The following is a 14,269-nucleotide window of genomic DNA, read 5'->3' on the forward strand; positions in this document are numbered from 1 at the left end:
ACGTGATGAGCGCCCAAGTGAGCAGCGTCGTCAACAACGTGATCCATGCCGTCCTCTTCCCTGCCCTCATCTTCATCGGCTTTCCCAGCAACATGGTCAACATGGTGGTGTTCTTCAGGCACGGCCTGAAGCAACGGATCAACCTGTGTCTCTTCTGTCTGTCTGCACTGGACATCCTCTTCGTTACCATGGCTTTCGTTATCTACGTGGAGAAGCTCAGTAACAAAGATTTCACCACTTCTTACAGGAAATTTGGACACACTGCCATGATGATCTTCAACAATCACCTTGATATTTTGTACACTGGCTCTGTGTTTTCTTCGCAGTATGTCTCTGCTGTCATTGCTGGGGAGAGATGTATTTGTGTGGTCTGGCCTTTAAAATCTAGCACTTTGCTGAAAACCAGAACTATCGGCATGATTCTCCTTGTTGGCAGTCTTGTTATCTTTGGAGTATTTTCTGTAGTGTCGATGAAATACCACATGATATGTATACTTGATTCAGTTAGTGGGCTGACAGCCTACTACGTGGTCATCAGTGAGTTCTACAGAACCAACGACAAACTGACGAACACTCTGGATGGGTTGTTGAATGGAATCGGCCTGCCTGTTAGCTTGTGCACGTTCGTCCTCATCACAACAGTCATCACAGCCGTCCACCTTCGGAAGAGCTTGCAGTTCCAGAATGAATCTTCCTCCTCCTCTGCCACAACCCTGTCAGCCCGTAACGTGGCTGTGACCAGGATGCTCATCTACTTATCCATACAGTTTATTGTTTTGAACACACCGAACATGCTGTTCAGAATCTCTGTCATCTTTCTTCCAGAGCTTAGCGTGACAAAAGACTGGGCCAACCTGTACTTCTTTTTTATGGCTATTACGGAGCTGTGCGGTGTTATCAGTTCCTCGGTCAATTTCTTGGTGTATTATTTCTTTGGCTCCAAGTACCGCGAGAGCGTGTTGGAGATGCTGTGCATGGGAAGAAAGAGAAACTTCAGAAACGGTACACACGTTGTTGACACTAAAATGGCATGACCGTCCCATGATGACGATAAACAGAACACCTCTCACCTACACCTTACTCACTGAAGAATATGCATTACATTTCCTGCTTTGTTTGTGAATCGAAAATATTATGTTAATAATGGTAGAAAGACTTTTTGATGTAAATGTACAAATCATTTGGTATGAACGGTACCTGATTTTATTGAAGGATGTGATTATTGATACATGGTTTGGAAGTCGTCAGAAAAGTGTGCACAGATAAACATGCATAACGAAACGTTCACGGTTCCAGTGAGTGACACCACGCTAAAATCGAAGGACTGGTGCTTACAGTGAAGTCAATAATCAATGTAGAGGTGAATGGCAAGGTGCAGGCTTGTGTTAAATTACCTGACCTCGAATTTTCGGTGGCCGAAATTGACCTTACTTTCCCACTGACATGAGGCTTGGTGTATCAATAAGCAAACTGTTTAAATAACTGTTGTTCGATTACGTGTTCTCAGTATCCTCTACATGGAGAGCCTGCAGGAATAGAAGTGAACAATGTTGGCATGAGTAACTACATTCATTTAGCCAGCATTTTGTCATTTTGTGATGCACATCCTTTTACAACAACAAGAACAAAGATTAAAAACATAACAGAAAAGAAATCGAAATGGCTGGAATTTATTTTAATGCATGGATGGTGTGACCACATCCACAGTACTTATACAAGGAACAAATATTTCAATAGTACGTATGTGTCGGACATCTATACAAAATCAGTAAGTGTGTAAACACGCATGTCATATATTCTTTTTCCAGGGGGTGTTGGAGGGTGATGGGGGGAGGAGGGGGTGGAGGTCGAGAAATCAGTATGTCAGGAGAAGAGTACTTTCCCTTCTTCTTAATCGTGGAACCTCCAGTAACGGTCAACCACCACCTCACTATCACCATCAACAAAAACACCAACACGAGTTTACTGTGAGAAATGTAGAAGAAAAAAAAAAGTTGTCCATCACATTTTTTGATTCTGTATATTTTGGAGGATTCAAGGCCATTGCTTCAAGGTCAGGTGTACATGTCTGATACGTTGTTGTTTTTAATCCTTGTTGAAAAACAGGTCTGTGTCTGACTTCTATTATTTTTTTCTTGATTCAGTTACTAGACTTTTTCTACACCCACCTTGCTAAGTCTACATTTCTCGACTTCCACTTTGGCCTCTGATGTTGGCAGGCCACGTTCTTCTGTGCTCTGTGCTTTTTTTGCAAAAATATAGTGGCTTCGATATGTCGAAGGATTTAGCTCCAGGCTTGTAAGTGAGAAAAGCGAGCTAGCATACTGTGTGTTTGTACTGTGCTCTTTTCGACAGCACCTGTGTGCAGAACGAGAGAAAAAGACCAGGAGATAGCAGATTCCAGTATTGGAGCCACCATGGCAGCAGCCCCGCCAGTCGTGGAACCAGTACACGTTACTGCCAGGGTAGTCCCCACATACCAGTCACTGCCTACAGTATATGACATTTGTATTGCCGTAGAGGCTGCGTGCAGTCGAGGAACAATTCGGGGGCGCAGCGGATTCGTGGTCTGTGGCGGATATATCCGCGTAATCAAGAAGCAAGGGACCAGTTGTTTTTGGAAGGGTTCCTGTTCAGGGGAACACGAGTATCTCTCCTGGATAAGAACCCTTTTGTTAACAAAGACCAGGGGGATAAAAACCACCACAAAGCTGTGGGTGAATAACATCCCACCAAGGATCAATAATGAACTCATCGAAACATCTCTTAAAAAGATAGGGGTAGAGCTACTATCATCTCTCCGAAGTGAGCTGGCGAGGAACCCCAACAGGCGACTGACCCAGTTTGAAACTGGCCGCCGTTTTGTTTATATGTAGCCGTTCACCCAAGTGGTATTATTGTAAGGGGGCAGTACAAAAGAATTAACTGAATGATTTAAAGGATAGACAAGAATCCATGCACAGGCCAGGAACATACAGCAGGCCAGTCACAAAAGGGTTTTTCTATTGTTTTATTTACAATAGTTATGAGAAGATAAAGAGAAGAAGAAGAGAACAAGGGTGGGGAGAAGAGGAAAACAAGGATGAGGAGAAGAAGGAAAACAAGGATGAGGAGAAGAAGGAAAACAAGGATGAGAAGAAGAAGAGATAAAACAGTGCACCGATAAGGACACAATCAAACACATGCCATTAATCACAACATGTCAGAACAAGTGAATAGTAAAGCACATGTATACATATTACATGGAAAGACTACCACTCAGTTTGGGATAAGCAACAACATAAGATAAGATAATGCATATGTGTGAAGAACAAACACTGACATCAAATGGCATTTCTAATACATTTAAATAGTGCACTTACAGTGGTTGAGGCTAAGCTGAATTGTTAAAGGCACAATGACAGTATAGATTATGTAAAGCATATAATGTGTCAAAGTGACTCAAATAAATCAATTACCGTGTAGCACTATACTGGAGTAAGCCACATAGGAGAGAGCATGATAACTTTATAAGAGAAAGCATAACCGCTAAATTACAATTAACAGACTGTTACATATCAGATGGTTTTAACCAATGACTGATATTAATCCAACACTATTATGTAATCACCACAACAGAATACTACACACGTCTCAGAGTACTGAGAATCAGTCAAACAATGTAGCAGCATAACTGATATCAGCATGTAAAATAATACATAAACAGTAAACAAGGTAAAATCAGTGGCTTTGATATAATATTGGCAAACTGAGAGAACAGATAGTAATTGGTGAACAACACAAAAAGGTTGGAAGAACTGTTATGGCTTAACCATTAAGTGGTGAATGAAACTACACAAGTAATCCAGTTGCAACAAAGCCAAATATCAAAATAGCTAAGCTTGTGCTCAACATTTAAATCTCCTCCACCAAATCTGAATAAGTAACCTAACATTCATCAGTGACAGCAAATGAGAAGGGATGTGTCATTCACCAGAACATTCTGGACCAAGTGTCCAGAGACGTCACTGACTGTGACGTTAAGAAGACTTAAATGGAATACTGCTATGAGCATTTTACAACATGACAATTATTTAGATCTATCATAGCAGAGCTGTGACTACATGTCAAAACAATAACTGAACAAAGCAATATCAACATACTCATATGAACACAAGTACTATATGGGATAATACAATTTACAAATCATCAGCTCATTCCAAATGGGGTACTTATATTACTTGGATAAGTAACCTAACATTCATCAGTGACAGCAAATGAGAAGGGATGCGTCATTCACTGGAACAAACTATCAGTGTCCAGAGATGTCATTGACTGTGACGTTAAGAAGACTTAAATGGAATACTGCTATGAGCATATTACGATATGGCAATTATTTAGATCAGTCATAGCAGAGCTGTGACTACATGTCAAAGCAATAACTGAACAAAGCAATATCAACATACTCATATGAACACAAGTACTATATGGGATAATACAATTTACAAATCATCAGCTCATTCCAAATGGGGTACTTACAGTGATATGTAGCTATGAAACCAGCCATTGTGGGAACAAAGACACAACACACACTGCTTGTGACACAGCAAGAGAGAGAGAGAGAGAGAGAGAGAGAGAGCGGTTCTGGTCAGATGACTGGCCAGGTGAAAAGTGACCAGATGATCACCCACTATATAAATTTATGCAAGTTAAGCAGTCTCGAAAGGCGGACGAATGATTAAACTGAAATAAAGTATGCTTCTAACTGATTAAAGTGTGTGTGTAAGCACAGCAAGTATAATATTACAGTGAATGAGACAGAGACTTGATTTAATAGATGTTTAAAGAATAGGTTTAGAATGGGCTTAGCATTCAAACTGGGAATGGCGTCACACATTCTACGTGAGCCGTTGAAGACTGGTATGTTAGATGTGAAAAAGACGTATGCTATCACTCTGCTTTCAGCTTGCACTGTGAGTTGAGTCACAGTTAGTAGCAAGTCGTATTGAGCACTTGGCTACATACATAACGGTACCAAACACTGAGGCCAGTTATGAAAATTAGTGGATGGCTATCTGATTGGTTTTCATACTAGCAGTAGAAATACTGGCGATTAGAATTAGAAATTGACACCATTAGGAGGTATGTGCAACGAAAGCAACACTTCTAAAATAAAACAGTTTGCAGATGATACAACATTTACTCTAAAAAAAATGAACAAGACATTCAGATAGCTACAGACATTGTATCACAGTTTGAAGAATACTCAGGTCTGAAATTAAATAAAAGTAAATCAGAGGGCATGTGGCTGGGGTCATGAAAGCATGGAACAGGCGACATAAATAGCATTCCCATGAGACCTGACAGGCTGAAAATTATGGGGATATATTTCTCAGCAGACAAAGAAATTTCGGAAATGGAAGAAAACTGGAAATATAAAATCGAAAAAAAAGGTGATTAAATGACGGGAACGCAGAAACCCATCACTATACGGTATGGTTATTTTGGCAAAGACGTTTTGTTGTCACAGTTCTCTCACGTCCTGCAGGTATCGGCTCTACCAGTCAAAGTCCTCAGCACCTTTGACACACTTATGTACAGATTTTTGTGGAAAAAAAAGTTTAATAAGAAAAAAAGCATTTGAAAAAATAAAAAGATGCATCCTCTGCCTTGACAAAGAAGATGGTGGCTTGAATATGATCAACATCGAACACCAGCAGCAAATGTTCCTGGTCAAATGGGCAGTTAGACTCCTCAGAGAGACAAAAGCGCATTGGAGCATTCTTGCAAGACATAATATGTCACCTTTCAAGGACAGTCATTGCAGTTTTAGCTGTAATATCTTACCTAAAGACATTAAAAAGCTGGAAAAGGTTAAGTCATTCTTCTGGAGAGAGGTAATAAAAGCAGTAGCTGTCCTTGACAAAGACAGACCGATAGAAAATATAAAAACGGAACCGCTATGGAACAACAAAAATATGAAATACAACCGTAATGCGTTACACTTTCAAAATGGGGCAAAAAAGGCATTCTTCTCGTGCAGGATCTTTGGCAGCATGGAAATGTAATGACATACGAAGAAGTAGAACGCAAACTGGGCACTGACCCGGGCCTTCTTTTCGAATACAATGCCATCATAAACGCAATACCACAACAATGGAAACAGCATCTATCCAACGAGGCCCACAAAGAGGATACCCCCAAAGACATTGCAACAACAGAGGGATACCTCACTACGTTATCTAATAAACAAATCCGAAAACACTTTGCTCTCAAACAATACCATGAAATATGTGCAACACAATTTTGGAAACGCAACCTAGACATCAGTATCAAAGACTATTTCAACCTAGCTTATGAATGCACAAATGAATCCCGTCTGAGAATACTCCATTTCAAATTTATCCATAACATTTACCCAACGAATATTCTGCTTGCAAAAATGCAGGGTGTCAAACACAAACACATGAAACTTGTGTCAAGAAACTGATTACATTGAAAACGCCTTTTACTCCTGCCCCAAACTCTCCGACTTTTGGAAATATGTGAAACAGTTCATTCTCTCCCGTTACAATACGCTGATCCCCGTGAATGAAAAAGTAGCGTTGTTTGGTACAACGAAAATGGATATCTCAGATCATGAAAAGAGAAAATAAAATCAATACGATTCTGTTGACAGCAAAACTGTCCATTTCTAAATTCTGATATGTTAAACCTTTTTCTATATTATAATTATTATTCATTTATTTATTTATTTATGTAAGCTTATCTATTATTTATTACCCCGGTGTTTGTTTTTTTGTTGTTGTTGTTTTTTTGTTTGTTTTTTTGTTTTTTGGTTGTTTGTTTTTTTCTCAAGGCCTGACTAAGCGCGTTGGGTTACGCTGCTGGTCAGGCATCTGCTTGGCAGATGTGGTGTAGCGTATATGGTTTGTCCGAACGCAGTGACGCCTCCTTGAGCAACTGAAACTGATATGTTAAATGTAAGAATCTGTATGTTATCTTTGAAACGGAGCTCAAATTACGTAAGATGTGATCTATGTCTATCAAGATACTCGAGCACTTATAACAAATCCACATAAAACTCGTGGTAAAATCAAATATTTACATTCTTCAAGAGCTTCCATAAAACTATGCCTCCAGAGAGAGAGAGAGAGAGAGAGAGAGTGAGGATGAGATCGCGTCTACCTCGCCTCTTTCAGACATTACGCATGAAACTACCATGTATGTGACTTATATGTTGCATGGCCTTGAAAGTGTTTGAGCATGACAATGGTAAGAAGACAGAGGGTGCGGGGAGAGAAAAAAGACAGAATGAAGAGATGAGAGAAGAAAATAAAGAAAGAGAAAGAAAACACAGCAGAAAGCAGCACATGATGATGGAAAGAACAAAACGAAACAACAACCAAAAAAAAAAAAAAAAAAAAGAGAGAGAGAGAGAGAGAGAGAGAAAAGGAAAACAAAAAGCGGAAAAGAGCCTTACAAGGATGCTGAGACTATCCTGTTCATTTGCAGACATTTTACACATCCACTGATTTCTCCTTTAAAAAAAAATCTTTAAAAAATCAAACAAACACAAAAATCAAAAGCGATTGGCTTCTGAGTAAATGAAAATGAACAGTTTCTCCCATCACATATTGCAACAGATTAATTGTTTGCAGTGATTTTGTCATAATAACCCCTGCCAACACCACAATGAGTAATGTTTTGGGGGCTCAGGTAATTATGTAATATGGGTATACATCACGTCACACTCAAAAAGGAAAAAAAAGAGGAAAAAATATCGTGCAAACATGGAAAACCAACCGTTCAGCATTTCATTTTGAAGCTCTGAAAACGATATTTGGATTTTTAAAAAATGGCATGCAAATGAAATACTAATATATGAATCAGAAAATAGCAATATGATGTTTGTAAGTGTCAGGCAAAATAATAGTGTTGAACACTGCTGGTTCACTCAGATGGACGAAAGGCCACAAATTATGTCTTCGTCTTTTCCGCTTCACTGTCTGGTCAGAGGACACGGGAGGGAAATTGAAGTAGCTAACAACATGACGTTCACACACCCAGGAAACATATATATAGATAGATAGATAGATATACAGGTAGTTCACATTCTCTTCGTGTCCTGGGCACCGTTCCTTGCAGAAAGCACTGAGGTAAATACCAAGACCGGTGAAATATGAAAATATAAAGTATATAAATATACAGTAGGCTCTTCATGTCTCAAAACTTGTATTCTTAAAACGCAGCAAATTTTCGCTGTAAAACAGCTTCTTCAGGCAAGGGTATAGAAGTGAAAGCTTTACAGGCTGGTTAAAGAGCAACCAGTGAATAAAAAGTGAGGTAAAACTGGGCAGGTAAAAACATGCTGCATGCAAAACAATCATAGAATTTAACTCACACTCCACACACTGCCACCCCCTCCCTGCACACCATCATCGCTCCCATTACATTTAAGAGGGGTGGGGGGAGTTGGAGTGAAGGGGCAGTGGGGAAGTGGGGGGATGGGGGGGCAGTGGGGGACTGGGGTGGCCGGTGGGGAAGTGGGCAAGACTTAAAACAAATCAGTCAAAGCACCCCAGAACAAAACCACCATACCAATACACATCACAAATGCATGTAAAAATACATACAATCAGACATACATACACACATCCATACACACCCACATGCATGCACACACACACACACACACACACACACACACACACACACACACACACACACACACAGATGCTCACACATACACACATATACATACGCACATATACATACGCACATATACATACATATACACACATATACATGCACACACATGCACACACGCATGCATATACCTACGTATACATACACACCAAATAGAAATAAAATCAAAAAAGGTACTAATTTCATGGAGTTAAGAGGGGAGGGGGGAAGGGCAAAGGAGAAAAGGGGTGGTGGTGGTGGTGGAGGGAGACTGGAGCGGATAGGGAAATACATTAAAGTGAAGGGGGGAGGGGGGAGTGGGGAAGGTGGGGGGGAGGCGAAGTGGAGTGGGGGAAGAGATGGGCAGCAGAACAGCGGTAATTTCTAATGTTAACATACACAGATAAATGCATCAGACTCTAAAGACTTTTCAAATATAAAACATGTTTTATACTCGGGTGTAGAATCTAGTGCATATTTAAAATGACCGATGAAACCACCCAAACATCATACTATTTCTTTCCAACACTCATTCCTCTTCTCACAGAGAGTCAGGTATACACTAACAACACACAACACACAAACACGCTCACACACCTACACCTACACAACACACACACACACACACACACACACACACACACACACACACACAAACAAACAAACAAACAAACAACCTTCACTTTGATTAAAACAGCGTAAATGTAAACGCTCCATGAGTAAAAGAAAATTAAAAAGTACTGTCACATCTCAGTAATCACTTTTTTTTCTGTTGATAGTTCGTAGATCTTTTCTTGAATTAAGTCCATTAAAGATAGTTCCAAGATTGCACATCCAGTAGTTTTCACGAGGGAGAAGTCCCTCATCACTGTCCACACTCACAACTGGGATAATTTCAGAAAAGAGAGTTCTGGACCCTCAGGGTGGTCACATTCAACACATGGGCAGCAACACCATACTTTCTCGCTTTCTTCAGTTTCACATCCGATTTCTGCAGCATCCTTTAATGTTCTTTGTAGAACCCACATGCCACTTATTGTGAGCTGTACAAATCACCACATACACCACATACGCGGTATCACATGTAATATGTTGTCTGATTTTCCATTTCCTTCCGTCCCAGGGAGAAACTAAAACTTGGGTTTTAGTTGAGTGGCGACAAGTATCACATTTTCTGTTACAAAGGTAAAAACCTGGTTTGTTGGCTGGTCCATAAGGAATATGCCGTTTGGGTACTGTGGGTTTGTATATCTGGCCTAAATTAGGCCTCTTACGCTCAGCCGAAATGATGAATTTTTAGGGAAAAATTCGTCTATTGTCTTCGTTTGAATGTAGGAGGTGTAAATGCTTTTATATAATGGAAGCTTTAGATGGAACTCTGGGGTCATACTTGGTCACCCACGCAATTTTTTTGTCATTTCCTCTTCTTGGTTTTTACAGTAGCTTGTTTCTGTTTTTATTTGCTCCTTCTAATAATCTTGCCGTAGCCATCCTGTATGGCAATCCGGACAAGGCGAGATACTGGGAATTATTCTTCAATCCTGTTTTCCAAGTTTTGGTCATCACTACAGATCATGTGCAGTCTTGTACCTATACCTTGAATAAAGACTTTAACTCACTCAGTACGGCCAGTCCTCTCTTCTACACAGACCCCTCGGATGTCCAGTGGGTGTCTGAATGACCCAGCCTTTAGCTTCCGTCGTCAGAACTGTGGTATTCTTTGTCAACATTCACCTCTTCAGTATAAGAGCGTTCCGCTTGCAATATTTTGATGATGGTAATTGGGGTGAAACGCTGTTAACGTCGTCTCTTTCGCCGTTCGTATGGAGAGAGAGTTAAAGACTGCTGGTGAGTGGCAGCTGTTAAGAGGGAGGTAGGAATGATTGTGTTTGCTGAAAACATCCGTGGTAATTGTACCATCTTTCAGTTGGAGTGACACATCAATAACAAAGAGCACAGAATGTTTTCAAAATTTATACCCGTTTTGATTTTAAAACCCTGGCAAATAGATTTCACTTAAATCTAATTTTCCTGGCAGCGAAAGTGTTTTAAGAGTTTCTTTTATATTAAACTGTGTTATTATCTTTCGTTGATGTTGTTTTCGTGTCTTCTGCTTTGCCAGTAAGCAATTATCGTTGTCGGTTTCAAGACAAAAAAAGGGTTAAAGGTACCATGACCATCGTGGCAGTAAATTCATATCCATTCTGTCTGGAGTTCGGTGTATGAAGGCGGGGCCCGATTCTCTCCCTTCTAACCTTTTTCAACCTTCCCCATCCGAAGTCAGATACCAGTTCACATCTGGATGAAGTGAAGAAAACCCAGAGTAAAGCTTCCTTCCCCAAGGACACAACACCATGCCGAAACGCGGCCTCGAACCCTGATCACTGGTGAACACTGGATCAGAAATCCAACGGCCGACCGATTCTGCCACGGCGACCCCTTGCTGTTGGTAGGGGGAGGTTGGGGGTTGTGGGCGAGGTGGGTGTGGGGGTGTGGGGGCGGTTCTTCCTAAACGTGGTGGGAAGTGTGATGTGCGCTGAATCAGAACAGGAACTGTTGAACGTCTCCCAAGTCACTGAGCAGCAGCAGCACTGCAGAGTTTCCCTTGGTCAGAGGCCTGACACAGACACACACACACACACCAAACACACGCTCGCACGCACGCATACACACACGCACGCACGCACGTACACACACACACACACACACACACACACACACACACACACACACACACACACACACACACACACACACACACATTTCTTTTCTGATTAACATAACACATTCATGTTAGCCAAATACGTTTCTTGTCTTCTGGCTTTCCGGAACACCTGAAGTAAGGTCCAGATTTATGAAAGATGGAGTTCTGTTAGAACAGCTTTTTTTCACAGATACCTATCTATCTAATGGAGTGTTGGCCTAGAGGTAATGAGTCCGCCTACAAAGCGAGAGAATCTGAGGGCACTGCTTCGAATCACACCGGCAGTCGTCAGCATTTTCTCCCCCTTCACTAGACCTTGAGTAGTGGTCTGGACGCTAGTCATTCGGATGAGACGATAAACCGATGTCCCGCGTGCTGCATGCATTAAGCACATGTAAATGAACCCATGGCAACAATGGGGTTGTCCCTGGCAAAATTATGTAGAAAAATCCACTTCGATAGGAACACAAACAAAACTTCATGCAGAAAAAAATACAAAAAAGTGGGTGGCGCTATCAGTGAAGGGACGCACTATCCCTGGGGACAGCAGCCCGAATTTCACACAGAGGAATCTGTTGTGACAAAAAAAGAGTAATACAAATCTGTGACATTCATCTGGATATTCACAAATATACAACTGCTGCCTTCATGGCCTCTGCAACACGTTCTTTAATTAACTCACTCAGTACGTCCAGTCCTCTCTTCTCTTCTACACTGGCGGACACTTCGGATGTCCAGTGGGTGTCTGAATGACCCAACCTTTAGCTTCCGTCGTCAGAATTGTGGTATTCTTTGTCAACATTCACCTCTTCAGTATAAGAGCCTTCCGCTTGCAATATTTTGATGATGGTAATTGGGGTGAAACGCTGTTAACGTCGTCTCTTTCGCCGTTCGTACGGAGAGAGTTAACACAAAGCCCCAACACAGAGGCACCCAAGCTTCAAGTGAACAAGCTATCGGACTCCAGTCTACTCTACAGATGTGAAATGTGGACCCTGTATATGAAACTACAAGCTTGGTTTTTCGCAAGAGAGTGAAAGACAGACCAAAGGGAGGCACCACACATTTACATGCGAGTTCAGTCTCATTCTCCCGCACTCTTCAGGTATTGCCCCTGAGCCTATATGATTTAACAAAACAACAAAAAAAAAGATTTACAAATTGTTCTGCTCAACAAGCAATTGATATACTAACACACACACACACACACACACACACACACACACACACACACACACACACACACACACACACAAACGCAGGCATTTTGAGTCTGGGGAATGCTGACTTCTGTTCTTCAATGTTTTTGTGGGTACACAAACTGAACATTCAACACACATATCACCTGCACACACAAATTTCGTGGTTCTTTGGGACGTGTCTTAGTCTTCAAGACACGTATCTCGAGGCTGCACCAGCCTCATCAAACCTCAGCCAGGTCTGTGCCGCTCCAGTCTCCCCTGACTGGGCCGCTGCCACGTCTCCTTGGACTGGGTTGTCTCTACGTCTGCCCCGGAACTCTCTGGGACAGAACCACAGAGCACCAACAGCAAGACCTTTTTCTTTTCAAGCCTCTGTGACAGACTGTGTGTTGCTAGCCAGTTAAACCAGACAGAGAAAAATACACTCACTGACCAGTACAAAAAACACGTGCAAATAAACAGAAGCGCTTGAATTCCCCTACACGAGGATATCAGTGGCACTCTGTAACACTTGGGAAGTTCCACACGCGCTCGCTGCCGTCCATCATGGGCCTCTGCCGGAAGGACAAAGTGACCAGCCTGGAGGTATTGGAGACATCTGGTTTCACAAGCAACTAAGCACTGATCCTGAAGGCACAGCTTCGATAGAGTGGCCATGTGATTGGGATGGATGGACCCCGCATTCCACAACTACTGTGTGGTGTCCTCTCAAATGGCCAGACCCCCCAAGGACTTCAACAGAAGTACTTCAAGGACTGTACCAAGGAGCACCTCCAGCACTGTGGCATACCTCCAAAGCAGCTTGAAGCTCAGGCCAGTGACAGAACTGGCTGGCATACAGTCATAAGGAGAGCAGTCATCTGCTTCGAGGAAGAACACCGATGCAAACTCACCTGCACCAAAGAGAGAGAAGGGGGGTGGGGGAGGAAGGCTATAGTGCAGATAGTGAGCTGTACAGCATTCATGTGTCTCCACTATTCTCCACTCGTAGCTTTCTTCACTGCAGATACTTTATTCAACGTCTTCATCATCCTCGTCGATGTCGAAACCTTCAGTTTGAAGCATTTCAATCACTTCAGCAGCAGTAAAAAGCCACTGTCATGATCTGTTTGCTCCAAAAATTTCCACTTGTATCGTCTGCGACGTCATTTTCGATACGTATGCAGATTAGCTTGTCGTGTGGGGTACCAAGGTCAACGGTTGCCCAGCGAGTGTATAGTCATGGAAACCTCACGAAGAAACTTTCCATTTGACCCTTGACACGTTTGCAATGCCCGGTGTAGCTGAGATTTTTATGCCACTCCATGAGGAAAACGTGGACAAATTTGTAGTTGTCGAAACCGCTATAGCGTTCCGTCGTCCAAAGTGTGTTTTAAACAAACTTTATTCATTCACAGAAACATCAAAGCAGCTGTATAACAGATAGTCGAAGAACACACCATGAAAAGCTAATAACCATGCTCTAATCTAGTTACATGTCAATGAACTGGCTGCAAATTTAGAAGAAAAAAACAAGTACACGAACTAAAATGAAGTACAAAAAGTAATATGTGGAAGCGAATTAAGTCTGTCTATCTGTTCAAGAGCAATGTCTTTTGCAGCAAACAAAATTACTACTAGGACTTCTGGATCAACGCTCCTGCTGGAAACATAATTACCCGGGTTTCTGGATCAATATACCCGCTGGTACAATCTG

Source organism: Babylonia areolata, chromosome 6, assembly GCF_041734735.1.
Source record: "Babylonia areolata isolate BAREFJ2019XMU chromosome 6, ASM4173473v1, whole genome shotgun sequence".
Classification (NCBI taxonomy): domain Eukaryota; kingdom Metazoa; phylum Mollusca; class Gastropoda; order Neogastropoda; family Buccinidae; genus Babylonia; species Babylonia areolata.